Raw genomic sequence first — 6,604 nt, forward strand, 5'->3', positions numbered from 1 at the left:
TTATATTTGCACCATGGGATTTTTAAAATATAAATATTAAAAATCAGATGTGAAATAAATTATTAAGAGTGTCATTTTTAGTTTTATTATACCAGTACATACTTAATATGTTTACATTTTCCGTATGAATTTTACTAATGAAACTGAAAACATACAAGGGTGAAATCCAACAACCGGCGGAAACAAATTAAAATCCCCGGAAACATAGCCAACACAAGGGAATCTCGAATCCAAACATAGAGCAACCAACACATACAACAACTACAACAATCACTTGAATAAAATTACACTCCTACATTCGAATCCGTAGACAATCCTTGAAAAGGGAAATGTCGAACAATCATAGAACTGCCGGCACTCTTGCGCCAAGAACTAACCAAACACAAGAGAGAGTAAGCGATGTAGTGGCCAACACAACAACACAAGACCAAACATACATGAACCATCCGTTCAAGGTACCAAGCCAGAACCAAAACGCCTAGCACGAAGCTCCAAAACGAGAAGAGACCAACACCTGAAACTAAAGCCCCCTCCTCCAGCGAACCTTCATCGGAAAGCCTAAAACCCCAACTTCCTTATACTGCTTCACCGAACAGAAGCCACCGAGAAACGGGAGAATCAAAAGAACAACTGGAACACACACTTATTAAAAGGTCGAGAGAAGGACACCTTCAAGACTGAGAAATGGACAGGTGTCAAGAAACCTGAAACTTCTGAAGAACAATAGGCTTGTTCTGCTCACCACATACAACCACGCCGCCATCACACTGCCACTTACACCGTTGCTGAAACAAGACAGAGGACAAACACTAAAACCTACAAAAAAATGCCTCATATTCAACCTCTATGTCAAATAACAAACATTAGATGGGATAAATGATGAAGCACAAACCAAGCTGAAGCAATCAGACAAGGTTAACCCAAAACAACAACATCTGAACCATATTCTAACAGAGCAGCAACTCAAGATCTAGAGATCTTAAAGAAATCAAAACCCTAAAAATCCAAATCTGAGGAAAAGAGGAGCTGATGATGAAGAAAGAGTAGATAAACCAAGCTACAAAAGAAAACTAGAGACCCAGCTCCGATGATGTGTAAGCTATCGGAGCCGAAGAAGTGGCGGCACAAGACAAAGCGAGAGAGAAGAGTTTTTTCGGATAATAAAGTTTTTTTACTTAATATGTTTATCTTAAAGGGCTTATTTTCCAAATAACCAAAAAAAAATAGAAATCAGATTTGTTGAGAGATGGTAGAGAGATATAAGAAGAGAAAGTAAGAGAGAGAGAGAGTGTGGTTTTGGATAGTTTAGTGAATTTGTGTTTTATTTTTGGTTATTAGGTCTCATTTTCCTTATCTTAAATTTGTGAATAAAAATTGAAACATTTTTTTTTGTTTGAGATGCCAAATATATTCAAAGGTTAATTTGCAAGATGTACATGGTAAAAAAATGTACTGAAAAAACCATATAGAATTGATGTGATTTTCTTCCACAAAAATGACCAGTCTCTTTTTATAGCGCATGAGTTGGCATCCATAACTTTTTTAAACTGGATGAAATATAGACTATATTTATATTCTACGGTTTTTTTTTTTAAATATAATAGAATACAATATAACATTATTTTATTGGGCAAATCTCCAAAATAGCACATTTCTAAGTTTATGTCACAAAAATAGCCCTCAAAAACTAAAATGACAAAAATAGCATTTTATCTTTTCAAAATTTTAAATTTTATTTATTTTAAAAAATTTGAAATCTTACCCAAAACCCCACTCCCCAACTCTAAACCCTAAACCCTAAATTCTAAACCCTAAATCCTAAACCCTAAATCCTAAACCCCACCCCTTAACTCTAAACCCTAAACCCTAAACCCCACCCCTAAACTCTAAACCCTAAACCCTAAACCCTAAATTCTAAACCCTAAATCCTAAACCCTAAACCCTAAATCCTAAACTCCACCCCTTAACTCTAAACCCTAAACCCTAAACCCCACCCCTTAACTCTAAACCCTAAACCCTAAACTCTAAACCCTAAACCCTAAACCCTAAACCCTAAACCCTAAACCCTAAACCCTAAACCCTAAATCCTAAATCCTAAACCCCACCCCTTAACTCTAAACTCTAATGTCTAAATTAATTTACCATTGGGACATAAGTTTATATTTATCTCTTTTGATAAAACATTAAGTGCTATTTTGGTCATTTTTATTCTTAGAGGCTATATTTGTGACAAAAACTTTTTTTGTGCTATCCTAGTCATTTTCTCTATTTTATTTGAAGATGAAACTGAACTATATTATATAAAAAGGGCTATTTGCAAAATTGACTCAAAACTCAAAGTCAAACACAAAACTAACGTATGATTTTTTTGGAAATTTCATTTGCCCTATTCACCCCAAAAGTTTGGATTATTCACGAAAATGTCATTAATTTTTTTCTTTCGAAAATGGCTTTTTTATTCTCTCAGCTTCACCATCTTCAAATATTTACAAGATTGTCATTGCCATCAAATACACCAACCACCATGAACAACCAATTTGAAGCTCTTAACGCAATGCACCCAAAATCGATTTACACTCCTTTCTCATTTCTTATGAACTAAAAACAACATCTCTTTCATTTTCTCTCTATATTCATCCAAAAAACCCAAGATTTTGATTTTAAATTTTTTTATGGTTCATTGAGCCATTCAAGCTTACGATTTTTGGTGGATCGCTTTCGTTTGAGTTTCTGTGTGCTTGGAGAATACTTATGTGTGCTAAACAAGTTATCTCACTTGTTGAAGCTACGAAATCAATTTTTTTCAGATTTGTTCGTCAGAAGACTTCTGTGTAAGTCTTCTGGTAGTAGAAGACTTACACGGAAGTGTTCTGGTCAATGTAGAGGTTAGTTTTGCAATTGATTTTATATGTATTTTTAGAGAAGACTTCCATAGAAGTCTTCCACTTTTCTTTGTTAATAAAAAAATCTTAAAAATGCCAGAGAAGACCTTACAGTAAGTCGTCTAGGATAAACAAGTTAGTTTTTCATTTGACCAGACTGTGTCAGAAATTTGACTTTTCTTAGACGACTTACAAGGAAGTCGTCCAGCAGAAAAATAAAACTTCAATATTTAATTATAATTAGACGACTTCCATGTAAGTCGTTTCAGGTTACTTTTGCAATTGAAAAATAAAACTTAAATATTTAATTTTATCTGGACGACTTACACGGAAGTCTTCAAATAGACGACTTACACAAAAGTCTTCCACGATTTTTTTTTCCGAGATTATGGTCAAACCTTGGTTATTACAAAAGACTTCCGTGTAAGTCGTCTACCGGAAGACTTCTGTGTAAGTCGTGTACCGGAAGACTTCCGTGTAAGTCGTTCGGATAAAATAAAATATTTATGTTTTATTTTTCAATTGTAAAAATAACCTGAAACGACTTACATGGAAGTCGTCTAACTATAATTAAATATGTGGTTTTTGCCAAAACAAACCCAAATATTGATTCTAACCATAAAACTAAACCCCATATTCAATCAAATGCAAAACCAACCTAAAGGGGTAGTAAAAGTACTATATAACCCTTATGACCAAACAAAAAAACATAAAGTTATTTTACAATTTCGTCCTTCGTAAGTATACACGAAATAAAAGAAGTCTACATATCTGTAGACCTCCTAAGAAATCTACTCTGTAGATTTATTCTATAGTCTGCATAGTAATTTGATCTATTAAATTTATTTTAAAAATGTATAAAAATTATTTGTGTGAAAATTATTTTAAATCATCAATATAAAAACTAATATGAGATATAGAAATTAAAATTTAATACAACTGAACAATTTAAAGAGCATACATTGATTTGGTAACCATGTATTACACAATGCTTATGGTTTGAAAACAATAGGTTCAAACATGGACGTACTTTTATGGTTAGATTTTTAGGGTTAGATTTTAGATTTAGATTTTTTTTTTGTTTTATTGATAGATATACATATCAGTGTTGAGTAGTTTATATTTAACATATGTAATAATTAATTGAGACTTTTGGGTTATCAAATAGATATCTAGGGTTTGGGGTTTGTAGTTTAGGATATAGTAGATTTATAATGGAGTCTACTTAATTTAAGGTATAATAGACATCTTTTTTAGTATACTACAATTTGAAATAAAAATAAAATAAATTTAGTTTTTTTATATGAAAAGAAAAATGATATCACCAATAAAAATTATTAAAAACAGATGAACCCTAGCGGCCGTTACTCTCTCTCTCTCTCTCTCCCTCTCTCTCTCTCTCTCTCTCTCTCTCTCTCTCTCTCTCTCTCTCTCTCTCTCTCTCTCTCTCGTGAGCGATTTCCGGTGAAGTCAACCTTCCGCTGCTTACACTGGTTGCCGTCCTGCCGCCGCTGCAATATCTTCCTTCCGGTAAGGTAGTAGTCTTCGATTTGTTATGTTTCATGTCGATTTACAGGTCGTTGTCGTTATTTTTGTCAGAGTCATTTTTTGTTGTGGAGTCGTGTGTCTGTTGTTTGAATCGAGAACTGTCGATAAACTAGTAAAGAGAAGAGACAAGAACTCGTCGGTGGGTCGAGACAAAAGCGTTTATTAGATCAGGGAATTGTTCGGTCGAGTTACAAATAAGGAAAGAAACGGTGGAAAGTAAGCCGGCGAAAGCTAGTTCGTTGGAAATTATAAGTAGGCATGGAAAGCCCTAATTTCTAGTCGAAAGTAAGTGTGTAGTGATTTGCGGGTCCCCTTCTCGTTGCTTCTTGCTTCCCTTATATAGGCGGTCGATCAATAACCTAATTTGCTTTCACTTGATGGGCCTTCGTCGGTTGGGCCGAGCTATTGGGCTGCTGCTTCGAGTCGTCGAGTCGACTCCTTTCAGTCACTCGTTTGATCGACTAAAAGTAGTCTTGAGTCGAGCCGTTCGGTCGCTCGCGAGGCGCCGGGCCGAATCTTTTCCACACGGTTATGGGTCAGGATATCTATCTTGTGGGCCTTTTGGGAGGGTCAGGCCCATACCCAACATCTGTCTCGCATCCAACCTCGCTTCTTCTTGTATTAGCTATTCTTGAGCTCAAAATTTTATCTTTGGGATGCAGACGAGAAGTGTTAATGTGTCAGATCTGGCAACGGTGAGGGATATTCAAGAGTTTTTCTCCTTCTCCGGCAACATAGACCACATCGACATTCTAAAGTAATTTTCTCTTAAGTCTTCTCCTTCTTAGCTTGATTTTTTTTGGATGCTTTTCCAACTCAAGTGTATTTCGAGTGCAGAAATGCTGAGCAATCAAGAGTCGCCTTTGTTAGCTTTACTGAACCTAAAGCCCTTGAAATCGCTCTCTTTTTATTTGTATGTTATATAACATCTTCTTTTGTTAATTGTATAAAGAGTGTGAATGTGTGATTACCTGTACAGGTCATCATCTTCTTTTGCCATTTCAAAAAGTTTACCATGTGTACAACCATCATGCACGATAAATATTTTTCTTTTTTTTTGATTATCGACCACAAACTCTCACAAAGAACTACACTTATTAGCTAACTAGATAGTGAAATCAAAATGTTGATAATTTTATAATTATAAAAGATTATCTTTTCAAAATAGTTCAAGACCATTAGGATTAACTAATACACACTGTCAAACAATTTTTTTTTCAAAATACAGCAAAAATAATGCACAAATCCACTTTTAACAGATTTTTCTATGTAGACTTTATATTCAATCTACAAACTAATAGACGTTTGTAGACTGTCAAGTAGGTCTATAATTTGGGTTAGTTTTTGCAATTGCAAAATCCACGGGTTATCATTTGTATCTAAAAGAAGGTTGTGGTTTTATATGTGTAGACTTTCTTTTGAATCTACATTTTGAAAATGTTAGTTTTTGCAATTGACCAGAATTCAACCAGGATTTGACTTTCCAAAAGAGACTTCATTTATAGTCTACATTTTTTTTAATTTCTTAGAACAAGTTAGTTTTTGCAATTGACCAAGTTTAACTTTCTACAAATAGATTGAGATGAACGTCTACACATGTGTAGACTTCAGGTGAAGTCTACTCCCAAATTCAATAGGTTTTGTTTTGCATTTGACCAAACTAAAATAGTAGACTTCATATGCAGTCTACGCTTTTTTCTGATATTAATAGACTAAATATGAAGTCTACACTTTTTTTTATTTGGTCAACTTTATAACATTTTAGTCAAATACAAAACTAACTTATTCAACGCAGTCAAAGTATTGGTCAAATGCAAAACTGACCTTTTGTAGACTTTCCTAGCAGTCTACAAAATATAGATTTCCGGTGAAGTGTACTATGAAAAGTCAAAAGTTGCCAAAAGTTCGGTCAAATGAAAAAACTAACCTCTTTACGTAGACTTCTTAGTAAGTGTACCTACTTTTTTGTTTTTGTTTTCAAAAGTTAAGATGTAGACTTCTAGGGAAGTCTACTATACAAAAAAAATTATTTTGGTCAATTGTAAAAGTAACCTATGCGTTGAAAAGTAGACCGCATCGTAAGTCTACACATATGCGTAGACATACAAAACAATCTACTATCGCGACACATATCTGAAAAATGACGAAAATCATGTAAATAGTTTCTTTTTTCT

Source organism: Brassica napus, chromosome C4 (genome assembly GCF_020379485.1).
Source record: "Brassica napus cultivar Da-Ae chromosome C4, Da-Ae, whole genome shotgun sequence".
Lineage (NCBI taxonomy): Eukaryota > Viridiplantae > Streptophyta > Magnoliopsida > Brassicales > Brassicaceae > Brassica > Brassica napus.